Source organism: Trichomycterus rosablanca, chromosome 13 (assembly GCF_030014385.1).
Source record: "Trichomycterus rosablanca isolate fTriRos1 chromosome 13, fTriRos1.hap1, whole genome shotgun sequence".
Lineage (NCBI taxonomy): Eukaryota > Metazoa > Chordata > Actinopteri > Siluriformes > Trichomycteridae > Trichomycterus > Trichomycterus rosablanca.
The window spans coordinates 12,361,199-12,381,076 of NC_086000.1; the positions used below are offsets into that span (position 1 = coordinate 12,361,199).

Consider the following 19,878-nt stretch of genomic DNA (forward strand, 5'->3'; position numbering starts at 1 on the left):
AAAAAGCTGACCAAAATAAAACTAACAAGAAATACCAAAGAGAAACATTTGAGCAGGGCAACATAGTTATTGTCTGTAAAAATATTCTTCTTTTACGCCTTCCTTCCTTCCTCCCTCCCTCCATAGCTGAGGCGGGCCTGTTTTAGCTGGGAAGGGCGCCTGTTTTTCCGAGGCATAGCGCTGTTAGTGTTGGCTCTTGTCCAATCCAAGAAAAGTCCACCTTTTTTTTCGTTGTCTACTTGTCGAAGAATCCTGTGATTTAATCTCGCGGCGCAGCGCACAAACCGCGAGAGCGGCAAGAAAATCAGCGTGACTAGGATGTTCGCCACGAAGCTGCACTACAAACGATAACTTTCATTCGACATTTTCGTCTGTTTTAATCGGAACGAACAACCTCCAATAGTCGTCCACGTGTCGAGGTGAGTATAGACGAGTATTTTTGGTTATAAAATATTTAAGCGGAAATGCTGGTGATCTGGGTGTCGTGTTGTTCTCCGCTCTTAAGGCTAGTTTCCCCTCCTCCGCCTTCTGCTTGTGCCGCAGTCAAATGGAAGCCTAAACGAAAAAGAAACGATTTTGCAACGGCGTATTTTACCTACAAATAATAGACCAGCAGTTCTGGTCCTTTAAAATTTTAGACGCCTTAATATCCAGAGAAAATGAAAAAGATCTAAATAGCCTGCACATTAATGATCCAGCAGTCCGGGCAGATCTTACGTCAGCAACCTTGTTTAAAAGGAAGTTTTTACTGTATTCTTTTTAAGGCCCCTTGTGTAGAATTTAGCGAAATTTATATACGGTATTTTTTGGATTTTTTCTGGATTTTCTGACAGTGGAAAGAGTGACACGTCTAATACGCATGTTTACAATTACTATGCGAGTTAGGTGTGTTAGTTAAACTGGTGTGTTGTATTGTGTGTTAGTGTTAGTGTGTTAGGTGTGTTAGTTAAACTGGTGCGTTGTATTGCTGGAGGAAGCTGTGAATAATTGTTACATTTATCCGGTGAGCAATAGCAATGTTAGGGACATGGTTTAAGTTGTAATGTAAGTTAATGATTTCGTAAGCAGTTACATTTCAGTTCCATATGGAGTTGCAGGAGGCCTCAATAACTGCTTTTGGCTGCATGTAATTACAGATAAAGTCGCTATGCATTTTAAGATCTTTGTTGCTGAAAAGACAACGGGCTGCCTATGCGACTAACAAAGAGGCCCATGTTGTTTCTTGAGTATCCCGGACCAAATTTATGAACGTCTCGCAACTGCTAATGTACTATCAGGTCAGACCCACCTTAATTGGAAGGGATAGCTGTCAAATATCAGAGTGATCTTGTGTGCCTGATGCCTGCTTAAGAGTGTAGTTTAATACATAGTGTTTCTATACCTTAAACCTATGTGTACATGTTCTACTGTATTTTACACCGACACAGTTGTTGCAACAAATAAGGAAACCAAAATGCACAGTAAATACACATTTACATTAAATAAAAGTAAGGTAAAAAGAATTCCCAGTGTGGATTATGTGCAGATAGCGGTTGTCAGAAATGCTATAATGTCTTTGGGTTTCTGGTTTGTTTATATGTTGGATATTTACATTATTGTCATTAGGACCAGTATCTGTGTGTGTTTTTTAAAACGGAAAAAACTAAAATTCTAGCAAAATACAGGACAGGAATATAATTGAAACTACATTTCAAGCACTGACATATCATAAAGTTAACAGTCATCTTACCGCAGTGGTGTTTAAAGTATAAAAGTACAAGTATCTTACCAGAAATGTACTTAAAATTTACTGATAAAAGTGTTGTCAACAGGTAATTGTAATCATTATTTGGCACAAATCGTGTTCACAGGGGAGGAAGAAAATGTATTTTGTTTTGTAAATTCTTATGTTGTGAAGACCTCGTTTTTCTGTAGGAATAAGATAGGCTCTATTGTTAAGGTGGTTTACATGATTAAAAGAACAACCTTTATATTTTTCAAAATTCTGATCACTTGTGTTATTATTAACAACATTTACTTGTACTTCTACTTTCAATACTTAAGTACATTTAATATCAGAAAATTACTTTTGATACTTAAGTACATTAAACATCAGATACTTTAAGACTTTTACTCAAGTAATATACAAGTAAGATACTTGTAATTTTAAACTTTATACACAACTGTATCAAAGTAAATGTCTGGTAAGGTACTTGAACTTTTATACTTTATACACCACTGGCTTACCATATGCACAGCTAATAGAAGTATCTTACTAGGTTTTTTTTATTAGGTACACCAAATCAGAAAGTTGGGACAGTATGAAAAATGCAAATAAAATAAAAATGCAGTGTTCCTTAAATTTACTTTGACTTTTATTGATTGCAGACAGTTTGAACCCAAGATATTTTATGTTTTGTCTGCTCAACTTAATTTCATTTGTTAATATACCTCCATTCCTGCATTTCAGGCTTGCAACACATTCCAAAAAAAATTGGGACAGAGGCAATGTAGGGCTAGTAATGAGGTGTCAAGTCAACTTTATTTATATAGCGCGTTTTACAATAGACATTGTCTCAAAGCAACTTTACAAAATCCAGGACCAACAGATACAAAAACCCCTGTTGAGCAAGCCGAGGGCGACTGTGGCAAGGAAAAACTCCCTGAAAATTACAGGAAGAAACCTTGAGAGGAACCAGACTCAGCAGGGCCCATCCTTCTTGGGTGGCCTGGAGGATACTTTAAATGAGTAGGATTTACACAAATCATATCATCAAATCATACAAACACAGAAATAAATGAACTAAAAGTTATAACTGGAAATAAATAAATAAATAAATAAATAATAATAATAGAGTTATTATTCGGTCTAGTCTTCAATAAAGTCTGTAGTGAGTTCTTGTCATTCTCGGTGCAATTACGCCAGATCCGTCACATCCGGCAGGAGCAGCATCGTTGTCACGGCAGTCTCGACTTCAATCCTTAACCTTGGCGGGTAAACAGGTTTCCATCAGAATGCCCTCGGGGTAAAACAACAGAGAATGTAGTTAATAATGTACAATGCTGGTTGAGTAAAACAGTTTTACAGAGAGTTTTAGACTCCGGCAGCCCTAATTATTACAGCATAACTAAAAGGGAGAGCGAGCAGGTAACAAGGTCATGAAGGCTTTCATAGGACATCAGCGCCCATCTCCCCACCGTCATCAAACCTGAGTGATCAGACAAGAGAGGCAGAACGACAGCAACCCAACATCCCTGATCACAAGTTTCTATGACCAAGAACCCCCAAGCTCTGCTCCTTTGTCTATACTGATCAAAAGCCTGAGAAAATAAATATGTTTTCAGTCTAGACTTAAACATTGAGACTGTGTCCGAATCCCGAACAGAGGCAGGAAGATTATTCCAAAGTTGTGGAGCTTTGTAAGAAAATGCTCTTCCACCAGCCGTGATCTTTTTAATTCTAGGAACTATAAGTAACCCTGCATCTTGTGAGCGAAGTGGACACGCTGGGTTGTAGTGATTAATAAGTTCACTCAGATACTGTGGAGCCAGACCATGTAGCGCTTTATAAGTTAGTAAAAGTATTTTGTAATCAATGCGGAATTTAACTGGCAGCCAGTGTAGAGATGATAGAACAGGAGTAATATGATCAAATTTTGTAGTTCTAGTTAACACTCGAGCTGCTGCATTTTGAACTAACTGGAGTTTGTGTATGGATCTACCAGAGCATCCAGTTAGAAGAGCATTACAGTAATCTAACCGAGAAGTTATAAACGCATGGATCAGTTTTTCGGCGTCATTAACAGATAGTATATTTCTTATTTTAGAAATATTATGCAAATGATAGAAAGCAACTCTAGTAATGTTATTGACGTGTGTATCAAAGGAAAGATCTGAATCTAGTGTGACACCCAAGTTTTTTACATCTGAGCTGGGAGTAACAGAGAAAGTGTTTAGGTTTAGCACCAGGTTAGACAACTTGTCTCTTGTAGCTTTAGAGCCAACAAGTAAAACCTCTGTTTTACCTGAATTAAGTAAAAGTAAATTACACGACATCCAGTTTTTTTATGTCGTTTACACAATCTTCAATCTTACTGATTGTGTCAGTATCATTTGGTTTGGCTGATATATACAGCTGTATAGCAGTGAAAATTTATGCCATGTTTATGAATAATTTCTCCTAGTGGAAGCATATAGAGTGTAAATAATAGCGGTCCCAGTACCGACCCCTGTGGAACACCACACTTTACTTTTGTAGTTTCTAAGCATTTATTATTTACATAAACAAATTGAGAGTGGTCAGTCAAATATGATTTGAACCAAGAGAGTGCGAGTCCTTTAACACCTACTGTATTTTCTAACCTATCCAGTAAAATGTTATGATCGACCGTATCAAATGCTGCACTAAGATCTAATAGAACAAGAAAAGAGACACATCCATTATCAGAAGACATTAACAACTCATTAACTACTCTAATTAATGCGGTTTCGGTACTATGGTTGGGTCTAAATCCAGGTTGAAATTTTCATGAATACAATTTTCATTCAAATAAGAACATAACTGTTTGGAAACTACTTTTTCTAATATCTTAGAGACAAAAGGAAGGTTTGAAATTGGCCTATAATTAGATAAAACATGTGGATCAAGATTAGGTTTTTTAATCAGGGGTTTAATAACAGCACTTTTAAACAATGTAGGTACATACCCAAGGCTAAGGGATGCATTGATTAATGTAAGCAGGGGCTCTACAATAGCTGGGAGTAAATCTTTAAGTAAACGAGTTGGAACAGGATCTAGTATACATGATGATGACTTTGATGATTTAATCAACGCAGTTAGTTTATTTTGCGAGATTGGATTAAAGGAATTTAGTTGGATTACCTTGTTACTATTATCATCACTATTATCACCAATGCTGCTCAGAGTGAGTTCATACTTAACATTGGCAAGTGACACACTTTGACTCTGAAGTTGTATTTTTTCTATCTTATCATTAAAGAATTAAAAAAAAAAAAATTGCTGGTACAGTCGGGTGGTATATTAGATTCAGTTTCATTGACGTTTTTAGTTATTTTGGACACTGTCTCGAAAAGGAATCTAGGATTGTTCCTATTTTTCTCTATTAGTGATGAATAATATAAAGATTTAGCTTTTATAAGGGCATGTTTATATTCAGTTAGAGCATCTTTCCAAGCTATCTTATACACTTCCAGTGTAGTGTGCCGCCACTTGCGTTCTAATTTTCGTGCTGCTTGTTTTAGTGCGCATGTGTGGTCACATCTAGTTCTTTAGGTTCTGATGCTGATATATTTGGTAATTCTGGTAGGCAGTTTATAAACGCTGCTGCAGTTGCAGAAATAGTGCGCTAACATTTAAAACGAGGTGGTTGCTGTATATTATTGGATAGGGACACTTCATATATTAGTAGGGAGTGATCTAGTGCTGGACAATAATTCGATATCGATATACAGTGTATCACAAAAGTGAGTACACCCCTCACATTTCTGCAGATATTTAAGTATATCTTTTCATGGGACAACACTGACAAAATGACACTTTGACACAATGAAAAGTAGTCTGTGTGCAGCTTATATAACAGTGTAAATTTATTCTTCCCTCAAAATAACTCAATATACAGCCATTAATGTCTAAACCACCGGCAACAAAAGTGAGTACACCCCTAAGAGACTACACCCCTAAATGTCCAAATTGAGCACTGCTTGTCATTTTCCCTCCAAAATGTCATGTGATTTGTTAGTGTTACTAGGTCTCAGGTGTGCATAGGGAGCAGGTGTGTTCAATTTAGTAGTACAGCTCTCACACTCTCTCATACTGGTCACTGAAAGTTCCAACATGGCACCTCATGGCAAAGAACTCTCTGAGGATCTTAAAAGACGAATTGTTGCGCTACATGAAGATGGCCAAGGCTACAAGAAGATTGCCAACACCCTGAAACTGAGCTGCAGCACAGTGGCCAAGATCATCCAGCGTTTTAAAAGAGCAGGGTCCACTCAGAACAGACCTCGCGTTGGTCGTCCAAAGAAGCTGAGTGCACGTGCTCAGCGTCACATCCAACTGCTGTCTTTGAAAGATAGGCGCAGGAGTGCTGTCAGCATTGCTGCAGAGATTGAAAAGGTGGGGGGTCAGCCTGTCAGTGCTCAGACCATACGCCGCACACTACATCAAATTGGTCTGCATGGCTGTCACCCCAGAAGGAAGCCTCTTCTGAAGTCTCTACACAAGAAAGCCCCAAACAGTTTGCTGAAGACATGTCAACAAAGGACATGGATTACTGGAACCATGTCCTATGGTCTGATGAGACCAAGATTAATTTGTTTGGTTCAGATGGTCTCAAGCATGTGTGGCGGCAATCAGGTGAGGAGTACAAAGATAAGTGTGTCATGCCTACAGTCAAGCATGGTGGTGGGAATGCCATGGTCTGGGGCTGCATGAGTGCAGCAGGTGTTGGGGAGTTACATTTCATTGAGGGACACATGAACTCCAATATGTACTGTGAAATACTGAAGCAGAGCATGATCCCCTCCCTCCGGAAACTGGGTCGCAGGGCAGTGTTCCAGCATGATAATGACCCCAAACACACCTCTAAGACGACCACTGCTTTATTGAAGAGGCTGAGGGTAAAGGTGATGGACTGGCCAAGCATGTCTCCAGACCTAAACCCAATAGAACATCTTTGGGGCATCCTCAAGCGGAAGGTGGAGGAGCGCAAAGTCTCGAATATCCGCCAGCTCCGTGATGTCGTCATGGAGGAGTGGAAAAGCATTCCAGTGGCAACCTGTGAAGCTCTGGTAAACTCCATGCCCAGGAGAGTTAAGGCAGTTCTGGGAAATAATGGTGGCCACACAAAATATTGACACTTCAGGAACTTTCACTAAGGGGTGTACTCACTTTTGTTGCCGGTGGTTTAGACATTAATGGCTGTATATTGAGTTATTTTGAGGGAAGAATAAATTTACACTGTTATATAAGCTGCACACAGACTACTTTTCATTGTGTCAAAGTGTCATTTTGTCAGTGTTGTCCCATGAAAAGATATACTTAAATATTTGCAGAAATGTGAGGGGTGTACTCACTTTTGTGATACACTGTATATCGCGATAGAAAATGTTTCAATAACGGTGATATGATTTTTAAACAAATTCGATCGATATGCATACGTTAGTGCGCTTTGCCCGTGTTACTTTTTTGCGGAAGCATTTCTGCTCGCAGGTGTTCCCACAGGGACGCAATTCAACAGCGCACCTCAAGCGAGTAGTTCTCCATCAAAACAGTACAGTTACACACTCAACATAAATGTCAACCACCAACACAATTACAGAAAAAGTACTAGTACTGAGTACTAATACCAGTTATTAATATTACTACTTATTAGTTGTGGCGCGCTACGAATAAAGGCACCAACGGGATATTCGCGTTCCACTGTTGCCAGATTGGGCTGTTTTCCTCCTAATTGGGCGGGTTTTTTTCCAAAAACAATTTAATAGCATTTAAATAACACTTCTATTGAAAAGAGAATATTCAGTTTTAAGAAGCCCCAGCATTGTAGAAGGCTATTAAAAGTAAAGTAAATTTTCAATGCTGATTTGGCTTAATAGTGTTGGTCAGAATGTATCATATTCTTGAAAGAAAATTAAAATTTGTGTTCCATGCATTCACACTAGCATGTTCTGGGGTTCAGATGAGTCTCATCAGTACACACAAGTTTGCAATCAAATGATCAAGTATTGCAAAGGAATATCTTTGAAATTCTGTTAAGGTTATAGGCTATGGTATTTTAGTTTTTCACAGGGAAAATGAGAAAAAATAAAAAGCTTATTATGCTAGGCTTGATGTAATTCTACATGGTACTCACTGCCTGTATAGGTAAACGAGTGAGTGACCAAAACACTACTAGATCAACAGCTACTAGCCACATACAAAAATAAGGTATCAGACAGTTTCTGTGCCACCCCTGTGTGAGCAATGGTCTCAGTCTGGCCACCCCTATGGAAATTGTCTGGCTTTGCCACTGTCCACAGTTGAAAAAGAAGCAGACGAAATAGCTGATAAGAGAGGAAGGACTAATTCAGTGGTGTATTCAGCTTGTATTTCTTGCCAGAAACCAGAAAAGAGGTTTGCAGGTACTGCCATCCAATTTTGGTGTTTTTGGCAGTTTTTCTGACATTTGTGTTATTCATATTGATATCGGAATTATATCGTATCGACCGAAATTAGGAGTTATATCGTGATATAAATTTTAGCCATATCGTCCAGCCCTAGAGTGATCAGAAATTAAGTCATTCTGTGGTACAATTACCAGGTTGTCTAGGTTCATACCATAAGTAAGTATTAAACCTAAGGTATGTTTACAGCGGTGAGTGGGTTCCGTTACTTTTTGGGCAATGCCTAAAGATTGTAAAATAAAGTCAAACGCAATTTTGAGTGGATTACACTTATCCTCATAATGAATATTAAAGTCACCAACAATTAAAGCTTTTTTGGTTGATAAGACTAATTTGGAAAGAAAATCGGCAAATTCGTGAAGAAACTCTGAGTAAGGACCAGGGGGTCGATAAACAGTAACCAGCTTAAACATACTAGTTTTATCAGATGAACATTTATTGGCTATGTCAGAGATAAGAACTTCAAACGAGTTTGTTATGGGAGATGATTTTACAGTAAGACCTATGTCTTTGTCATAAATAGTGGCTATTACTCCACCACGACCGCTAAGATGTGGCTTATGTTCATAACTGTAACCCGGAGGAGTTGCTTCATTTAAACCTAGATTCTCATCAGGTCTAGCCCAGGTCTCAGTTAAACAAAGTGCACTAAGACAATTGTCTGTGATCATTTCATTTACAATTACTGTTTTGCATGCAAGTGACCTGATATTTAGAAGTCCTAACTTTAGTTTAGCCTTACTAGTGTTTTCATGATGCTTATTTAGATTAATTTTAATTAAGTTATTATGACATACTTTTAGATTTTGTTTTGGCTTACACCTGCAACGGTAAACAGACACAGTCTCAATGGTTTGTGACTTAAGGATTCCGGGTGACGTCCGATTGCGACTCGCAGACAGTCAGTTAGGCCTGTTTGTCTGCTGCCTGGTCTTGGCTCTGGGTAGTCATTTACCACTATCTGCCATTACACTAACGCGGTGGAAAAACTAAATGATGTGATTCCAAAAATGTGATTGTAATCATGGTTTAGTACAAAAGCAGCATCCAGGACAGGCTGAGGCTTTGATGAGCAAAGATGGCCAGAGGACCTCCAGTTTGTCAACAAATGCATGAGAAAATTATTGAAATAATTAAAAACAATGTACGTCAAAGAAAGATTGTAAGGGATTTGCATATTTCTCCTTCTACAGTACATAATATCATTAAGCGATTCAAAGAATTGGGAGGAATTTCAGTGTGTAAAGGCCAAGTCTGCAAGCTTAAGCTGAATGCCTGTGATTTTTGATCCCTCAGTTGGCACTGCATCAAGAACCGCCACTCAATTATAGCTGATATAACCACATGAGCAAACCTTTGTCAAGCACTATAATACATGCACAAATGTCACTTAAGTTTACTGTGCAAAAAAGAAGCCTTATGTTAACTATATCCAGAAGCGGCGTTGACTTCTCTGGGTTTGGAGGCATCTAGGATGAACCATCACACAGTGTAAACATGTATTGTGGTCAGATGAATCAGCATTCCAGGTCTTTTTTGGAAAAAAATGGATGCTGTGTGGTCTGGACCAAAGACGAAAAGGACTATCCAGAGTGTTACCAGCAACAAGTTCAAAAGCCAGGGTCTGTCATGGTATGGGGCTGTGTTAGTGCCCTTGGCAAAGGTAATTTACACTTCTGTGATAACAGCATTAATGCAGAAAAGTACATTGAGATCTTAGAGCAACATGTGTTGCCTTCAAGACGTCACCTTTTCCAGGAATTTCTATGCATTTTTCAATGACGATGCAAAACCACATGCTGCACACATTACAAAGACATGACCGTGGAAGAAGAGGGTACAGGTTTTGGACTGGCCTGCCTGCAGTCCTGACTTGTCCCCAATAGAGAATGTATGGAGAATTTTGAAACGAAAAATGCGACCACAACCCCATATTGTTGCACATCTTAATATGTGTTTGCAGGAAGAATGGGACAAAATTAAACCTGAAACCCTAAATAGCTTGGTATCCTCGGTGCCAAAACGTCTTTTGAGTGTGGTGAAAAAGAATGGCAACATTACAAAGTGGTAAATGCTTTACTGTCGCAACTTTTTTTGGAATGTGTTGCAGGCCTAAAATGCAGGAATGGATGTTTATTAATAGATAAAATGAAGTTGAGCAGACAAAACATGAAATATCTCAGGTTCATACTGTCTTGCAATTAAATAAAAGTCAAAGTAAATGTAAGAAACTCTGTGTTTATTATTTGCATTTTCCATGCTGTCCCAACTTGGGGTTTTACATTAATTAAATAATGCTAAGTTACATCTACCATACAGATGCACTTTGTAGGTATACCACATGTAATACTCTGTACACTTTACACTTAGAACACTAAGTATTTGGAACCTTGCTATGAGCCAGCTGGTACAAGTAAAAAAAGAGGTGGTGGACGTGAGCAAGAGAAAAACATGAATAAAAGTCTAAGACCTGTCTTGACCTGTTTCAGACTTGAAGGCTAAACCATGTAAGGCTTTTCAGTTATACTCAAGAGTTACCACCTCCAATACATGTGCATGCATGTTAAAGCAACATGAGGGCATATACAAAAGGTGTGTGTATACACACATCTTTCATAAGCTGTTTTGCCATTTAAGTTTCATATCAACAAGTCTTTATTATTAATTAAACATTTACATTATGCTAAGCATAATTAATAAAGACGCAGTCATTAAAGCTTTTCTTGACAACAGTGTAGTTATTATAAGATGATCAGCAAATTTCTACCATTATAGGTAGGTTCACATGTAGCTAATGCATGCACACTGTAGGTGCAAGGGTTACTCACAAATCAACATTCTACAGTCTTACTAGCTCCTCTCTTTGTAAATCAAGTGTCAACTGTTGGAAATTACTTAAAATTATCTTTTTAACTGGTAGCATTATTCAAACAATGACTTTTGTCGATTATCGGTTATAACACCTGCTACATATTCTTCTTGGTTCATCTGACTGATTCTTTGTCTTTTTTAATTTTGTTGACTAGCAGTATCTGCTCATGCTTAATTTGATGTTGTCTTAGCAGTCTGGACCAGTGTTGCAATTATTATGCAACGGCAGTTTAAAAACTGTTTAAATGTTCCTGTAGGTAGCCAGCTTTGACTGCTTCATATTCTAAGAGCTCACACAGCCTAAATCACTGTTTACAGACCAGTGACATGCTTTAATCAGCTGCATGCTGTATATGGTGCGTAAGACCAGGCAGATTAAAGGCCTGAATTAACTAGCAATGACCATACATTGGAATTTTACCAGCAAAGGAGCAAGTGCAAATATACTAGACAAAATTCTGTTTTGCGGTGAACATAATGGATTTAAAGGATACCTGCACTGCACATTATCTGAATGTGAAAAGCTGACATCAAAAAGATGCATTGAAAATACAAACCCCATTTCTCTAAAAACTTTATTTATTTGACAATATACAAAGAATATCAATGTTTTACTGACCAGCTTGGCCTTATTGTAATTATAAATATAAACAAGACTTTGTCTGATTCTTCAGGCAGGCTATTTAGGAACACACACTCTGTGTCAATGAATCCACAATGTTGTAGAGCATGCAAAATAAGGTCTGAAAAAAACACCAAGGAAAAGAGGCTGCCTTGATGACAGAATATGTCTGCATCAGTGGTACCTTACGCTGTAGGCAGCCTGGATGGTGCTCTTTGTCTTCATCTTTGGCACGAAGAACTGTTTCCTAAAAACAGTCTGACTACATGTGTTTACTGTCTTTTGGTCCCACTGAAATGAGTATGGGCCCAGAGAACTCGGCTGCAATTGTGCATGAAATTACTGTCTAGCATTCTCTTTGCATACTAGAGATTCAGGTTGCTTTTCTTGATGCACTGGTGGACTGTGTCAAGTGACAATGGTATTCTGAAATTACTAAAGCATGACTGTAGCATGACTTTTTCATGCAGTGTCATCTGAGAGCTTAAACATCACACACATTTCACTTTACCGACCTGCTCTACATGGAGTAATATTTCTCCAGATTCCATGGAGATGCACACTATTATTTACAGTGGGTAGATACACTTTTTTAGTGTTGCAGGCATTAAATTCACTTTTTTAATATTCACAATGCCATGTGGAAAAGTAATTAGCTTGATGGCTGCTTGTAAATAGAGTCAAATGGAGAATACATGTGTATTCTGTATGGATGGATTTTTCAAAATGAATTCTTGCCCCCCCCAAAATAGCATGATATCCCTTGTCTCAGAACCTTATACCAGTTTCTACTTAGCTGCAAAATCTAATATAAAGAAGAGCTACTTATTCATACACCGTTTATATGCTTGGTTTCAGTTTTTGCACATTTGTCCCATTTTAGTGTTTCAGATCTTCATACCAAATACACTGTTGACAAGTGTAGGTTGTCGCAGGTATCTGGAGCCATGCTGACTGCAGTGCATCCCACAGCTGCTGGAAGGTGCATGGGGGAGGATCCATAGAGCAAACTTGATGATCAAGATGGTCCACAGATGCTCAATTGGGTTCAGGTCTGGGGAATAAGGGGGCCAGGAAAGTACTTGGAAGTCATGCTCTTTCAACCAATATTGGACATTTCTATCCATGTCACATGTTGCATTGCCTTGCTGGAAGGTCCCATCCGTTCCAGGAAAGAAAATCAGCATGTATGGGTGTTAGGAGTGGGCGATATGGCCCTAAAATAATATCACGATATTTCAGGTTATTTTTGCGATAACGATATTTTTGGCGATATAACAAAACACAAACAATATTTTATTTATTTCGAGAAAACACTATTGCAAAAAAAATAATGTTCAGGTTTTATTTAGAATTAATATAAGTTAACACTTCGTAGAAAAATGTAGGAAGTATGTAAGAATTATGTACACTTTTCTGTATTTTGTCTTTCCAATAAAAATAATGTAATGTAATGGCGGAGTCAGACAATTTTCATAGGGGTGGCCAGACTGAGACCATTGCTCACACAGGGGTGGCACAGAAACTGATACCTTTTTTTTTATGTGGTCACTCACTCATTTACCTATACAGGCAGTGAGTGCCATGTAGAATTACATCACGAAGACCCGCATAATAATCTCTTCATTTTCCCTGACAAGTAAAAAAACCATTCAGCATTGAAAATTAACTTTACTTTTAATAGCCTTCTACAATGCTGGAGCTTTTTAAAACGGAATATTTTCTTTTAAATAGAAGTGTTATTTAACTGCTATTAAATTGTTTTCCAACAAAATCCGCCCAATCTGGCAACACTGGAACGCACAGAGCCCGGTGGCGCCTTTGCTCGTAGCGCGCCACTACTACTACTAAGTACAGTAGTAGTAGTACTAAGTAGTAGTAGTACTACTTCTGTGTTGGTGGTTGACCTTAATGTTGAGAGTATTACTGCACTGTTTGCTTGAGGTGCGCTGATGAATTGCGTCCCTGTGTGAACCTGCATGCAGAAATACTTCCGCAAAAAAGTTGCCGGCAAAGCGGTGGTTGGGGTTTGGGTTGCCAAAGATTAATTTATGGTGGACTTGAAGTTTTTGGAACGAGCTCCTCCATCGCAGAGCCGCTTTCTGCCATACTCGTTGCTGTGCCCAAATAACCCACGTAACGAACGTACGCCATTGCGTAGCTGTGTGACGTCATTACGTAAACAATGCAGAATATCGCTATTATTACGATATGGGATTAAAAAAATTATACCAGTATTATCGTGAACGATACGATATAGCACACATGGGTGTACATGATCTGCAAGGATCGATTCATACACAAATCAGTTGCCAAAATATGTCGTCTTAGGAAAAGCATTTATTTCTCTTAAATCTCAGTGTACTTTTCTGAATTAATGGTGCCATAACAAAAGTGTAAATATATCTTTGCCAGGGGCACTGACACAACCCTATTTCATGACAGACCCTGCTTGGACTTGTTTCTTGCAGTCTGGATTATCTTTTTTCATCTTTGGTCTAGGGCTGTGCGATATAACTAAAAAACTCATATCTCGATATGCCTTTGAGAAGTGGCGATATACGATACGATATAATGTAAACTTAAAGTTCAGTGGCAGACTACTGCTTGTATTTTAGCTTATATTGTTTATAAGTTATCTTAAACACACACAACAATGTAGTTCTGACAGATTTACAGTGTTTATATTTTGTCTTATTACAGGCTGTATTTGTATTCATACTGACATGTTCATATCAAACAAACCATTAGAATCTCAAATTTATGCTGTCCATTTTACTTCAAATAAATGAGCATCAAAAAAATCCTGAGAAAGTTCAATATTTAATAATGCTTTGCTATTATTGCAAAATGAAAGTGCACGTTAAGCAACAGCACCGCGACCCGGATCAACCACACAACAGCATAAAATCATAACCGCTGCGTGTTGTTCCATTAGGGATATAATGACCTTGTTTTTCTTCTTGAAGGCCACCTTATATGTTTCCAGAATATATTAATACATTTTTAACTGTGTTTATCCTTCTATAAGGTAAGAAGCTGAAACCAATCTAGAGAGAGATTGAAATTCCGCCAATAATCTGAATTCAGAAGCTCTGATTGGTTTATACAGCTGTTTTTCAAGGCTTCAACGATGAATGAATCTCTTTCACAAATGAACTGATTCATTTGTGTGAGCAAAACGAATGAATCTTTACCATAGATAAGAGCACAGCTTCCTGATTCAATTCCAATAAATAATTCGTTTGAAAAGAGTCGTTTCTGACTCTTTACTCAGTGATTCAGTTTGCATGTGTGTATGTGCACTCGCCCACCCGCTCATGCGCTAGAGAAAACGTTATGCGCACTGTTTTAAATGTTCTCAAAAGGTAACCTGTGTATCCTAGACATACTCAATATATCGAATATGGCCATTTTTAACATCGTGTAAAAAATAATATTGAATATATCGATATTCGCGATATACCGCCTAGCCCTACTTTGGTCCAGAATGCCCAGTGCGCATTTCTTCCAAAAAAGATCTGAAATACTGATTGATTTGACCACAATACACGTTTCCACTGTGTGATGATCCGATCCAGATGCTTCTGAGCCTAGAAAACTCGACATTGCTTCTGGTCATGGTTAACATCATGGCTTCTTTTTTTGCATAGTTTTAAGTGTCATTTCTGAATGTAACTCCATATCGTAGTGCTTGACAAATGTTTGTAATTCCTTGCCCATGTGGTGAAACTCTGTGATGTGTTTTAATTTTTAGAGTGCTATAAGCTTGTCTGTCATCTTGTAACCATTGACTAATAATGGATGGTTAACAGTTAAAATAAATTGGCAACATTTGTATCCCTAAATTAAACTAACTGCAAGTAAAATAATGTGCAATAAAAGATAAGTACAGATACAATCAAGTACTGGAATACTGAATTACATATATACAGTATGTGTACCATGTAAACATGTTTTTGTATTTTACAACAAGTGAATATGTGCATTGACTACAATATGGTATGTTAGGTACGTTATAGTGTGTGTAATAATAATGTACATGTGCAGCAGTTTAAAGCAGCGGGATGTGAAAAGGGACCTTGTTTAGGAGGATGATGGCCTGGGATAAAAGCTGTAGAGGTAGGGGTTGGTTTGAGTTTTTGGACACTCATTCTTGGCCCCAAAACAAGTTATCGGATCACACCACAAGTTTAAACTGTCTTTTGGTTCACGTCAGAACCATCTTGGAGTTTTTGGACACTCATTCTTGGTCTCTGTTCAAACATATGCAAGTCACCCATGCACGTTAATACCATGACAGATGTTGGCTTTTTGAATGGTTCTTTTTCAGTAAAACAGTCTAAATGGTAATTTTCTTCTGTAGCACAAAGAACTTGGCATCCATGTTTTCTCCCCAAAACAAGTTATCGGATCACACCACAAGTTTAAACTGTCTTTTGGTTCACGTCAGAACCATCTTGGAGTTTTTGGACACTCATTCTTGGTCTCTGTTCAAACATATGCAAGTCACCCATGCACGTTAATACCATGACAGATGTTGGCTTTTTGAATGGTTCTTTTTCTATGGCACAAATAACTGGCTGAAACGTTGATTTAGATAAGTTCAGGTATGTGGTCAGATTGAGCTTGTGCCCAGAAAACTCAGCGGCACGTCTGCGTAAAATCAATGAATGGCATTCTCTTTGCATATACAGTTTTGGGTTGCATTCTTGATACAGCGATGGACTGGGTCAAGTGGCAGTGGTATTCCAAAGTATTGCTAAAGCATGTGTCTATATTTAACAAAGTGGTCATATGAGTCAATAAAGATCAATAAAATATCTGTCTGTGGGCACTTCGTCAGTTGCGCTTTCCTTCCGAACCCCAGGTCTTGAGAAGAAATTGTTCTACTCAAATGCTGGAACAGCTCCCTTCTTTAACAGTCTCCACCTTGTCTTGGACCCTGTCTTAGGAACATCATCTTTTTCAAATGCTTGCTACAAACAGACGTATGGGGGTGACTGTAATGTTCTTAATTCAAATAGCGACAATCCACTTTGGTATTGTTTTTGCATTAAAGGGAAATGTATTAAAATTAAGTACTATTGCTAGAGTATTGTTTTTGCATTAAAGGAAAATGTATTAAAATTAAGTACTATTGCTGGAGTATGGACAATGTACCATCAATTCATTGACACTTATTATTTTTCTAAAACACTGCCACCACCAGTACCATCATGTGCATATTGTCAATAGCAACCAAACACTTCAGATAACTGGAGGCCAGTCTTTCACATTCACTATATAGGAATTTTGTCACATTGTTCTTTGCAGAAAATATTTAGCTATATTGGAGGGTTTTTAGAGCATGAACTGTCCTGCTACTACATCTCAACAATATGTCTTTCATGACTCTCATGAGCTATTTAGAGGTGTATCTCTGTGTCTTGTTGCATAATCCTAAGCTTCAGATCACTGACTGATGACTGAACATTTGCCTCAGGACTTCCCAAAACGGAATCTCCATAATTGACCATAAGGCAGAAAAGCATACCTGCACCATCACACTAACACAACTTGACTGTTGGAATGATGTTCTTTTTGTCAAGTGCTGTGTTAGTAAAAGCCAGACAAAACAAGACCCATGTCTTCTAAAAAGTTCTACTTCAACAGCAGTGGCGGCTTCTGCCAAATCTCTCAGGGGGGCAATTGTTGTAATGATGGCCAAGGTGACCCGTTCAATGGGTAAATTAAAGCTTAAATAATTAACACCTTAAGTCATCTGTCAGTTTGCCCTCACAAATAACTTTAAGTAAAATTAAGTAAAGCCTTCACATTAACAATTTAATTCAGTCTTCATCAGATAGCATTTTATTTTAGGTGCAGCAGATTCAGAACAAAGATTGGCATTGGGGTTGATGTGCAATGAATAGAGAAGTACAATTAAGCAATTGGGGAGATACAATAAGTGCAATCACAGTTCACAATTAAAAAATTGCATTACTTACTTGTAATTTACTTGTAACTTATATGATTTTCCCCCCTTTGTAGATACTTGCTTGATGTTTAAATTTGGTCTGGGTGGCCCTAATTCTTTAGTTGCTAATGTATCCTGATTACTACGATGACTGAATGGCATTTCCCTTCATGACACGATGGAGTTGCTCCGAACTGAGGTAATGGTAGCCATGGTGACGAGATCGCTACACCAGGTTACGTGTGGCACAAGCACGTAAGTGCGAGCCCTCCCGGAACACATACAGATTGTATTGCAGTGCCTACAGTTCGAAAAAATATGAGAGTCTATGAGAGCAATCCTGGCGATTTTCAATCAGACTGAAATCGCCCAAAAGGGGTGGTACTGTACACAACTTGACGCTGGTTGGATTTCAGTATTTTTCAATGTAATAGAACAATTTCTTCCCTTTTGCCCTTTTTGGTGCGTCGCCCGATCGCCCTAAGGAACAAGCCGCCCATGTTCAACAGTCAACAGAATATTATGCTAAAAGGCTTGGGGGTTATCCAAGTTTTTTATTCATGTTTTTTTCTCTTTTTTTGGCAAAAGACAAGCCTTTATGTTCCTTTTGGTTAGCACCTTGTAGCATCTCTCATTTAGACCTTTTTTGCCAAGTATCTAATTAACTGTGATGATGTTATGTAAGTCAAACAGGGCCTGTGGGTCTATACATGTTTTTCTAAGTTCTTCTGTGACCTCTTTAAGTCATTCAGTGCTGTCTTAGAGGCATTTCACACATGCCATAGCTACTACTGCATACCCAACCATACAGACTTTTTCAGTAAAACAGTCTAAATGGTAATTTTCTTCTGTAGCACAAAGAACTTGGCATCCATGTTTTCTCCCCAAAACAAGTTATCGGATCACGCCACAAGTTTAAACTGTCTTTTGGTTCACGTCAGAACCATCTTGGAGTAAAACACCAAAAATGTGGTTAAAGTTTGATACAAACAATCATTAATAATGTCAGCAGTGCAGAATATAGCCTGAGACTCTGCTAGAATCTTAAAGACAAAAGGAATGTTTGAAATCTGCCTTAAATTTTAAGGATTGCAGTAAATATTTCCACATTTTTAAGATTGCAGTACATACATAATTATAGTAAGCACTGGTGTCTCAGTATGGGTGAGTTTCCTATAACCTGGGCAGTTTTACTAACAGGTTTCTCAGTGGGTGTTTCACTGTGTAGGGAATACCTGTTGGACATGTGGACCTGAAAAGTTTGGGGCTTATCCGTAAGGCTATGTTGCTGAGATGTTTCCCATTTGCTCTGCTGTGTGCCTCTATACTAGAGGCATTTGTTTCTAAACATTCTTCTCTATTACTAGTCTTCTAAAGCCCAAACACCCCTTTCCAATTGTTGAAATCTTCTTTGTCAATAATTAATTTACACTAGTCACGTGTTAGATTATCACTAACGAGTGAGAGAATAACTAAACATTCCATACTAAGCACAAGAAGAAAAGTGCTGCTGCATGAACCATGATAAACAGGATACTTCCCAGTTTTGATATTAATTAATTAAACATGCATAGTTTTTGGTTTCATATTAAAAGTACAAATAAAAAAAGTCAAAATTCTAAAAAAGCACATTTCCAGAAAAGTTATGCCATGCAATTGGTAACAAGTGAGGGAATCATGACTGGGTATAAAAGGACGATACATCGGAGGCTCAGTCTATACAAGCAGTTATGGGTAGTGGCTAGGGCTGGGCGATATATCGAGATTTTATAAAATATCGATATATTTTCATACGCGATATAAGATAAGACAATATCGCGTATATCGATATAGATGTTGCGTTCCAGTTAGATCAGACAGTTCGTCTTTCTCTTCTCCCAGTTTGTCTCTGCACATGTTCACCTGCCCCGCCCCTCTCCCTCACTGAACACAACTCCCCCCTCCCCACCGCTTCACCAGTAATTCCTGCAGGCAGCGATAGCATGGAGACGGATAAAGACGTGACAGAAGCTATCGAGGAGGAGCTGCTTACTAAAAAGAAAAATAATGCCTCTTTTTGGAATTATTTGGAGATGGTTCGGATTCAAAGTGTCAGATGAGCAGCAGAATAATGTATTCTGTAGAGAACGCCGAAAACAAGTCCAGACAAAAGGTTCCAGCTCCGTGTACCTTCATTCGTTTTCACTTCAAATCCCAAAGTTAAAAAACAAGAAAACGAGTCGTTATTTGTTTTAAAAACCAACACAAGCGCATGCACGCGCTG

At 38.2% G+C, this 19,878-nt stretch overlaps 1 protein-coding gene across 1 annotated transcript in view; it reads left to right on the forward strand.

The window, feature by feature from the left end:
- The first annotated feature begins 221 nt into the window (after nucleotides 1-221).
- luzp1 (leucine zipper protein 1) overlaps nucleotides 222-19,878 on the forward strand; it is a 50,812-nt gene continuing 31,155 nt past the window's right edge. Inside the window, exon 1 of the mRNA XM_063007980.1 lies at nucleotides 222-419. The gene's annotated coding sequence lies outside the window, so the exon portion shown is untranslated. The remainder of the gene's footprint in view (nucleotides 420-19,878) is intronic.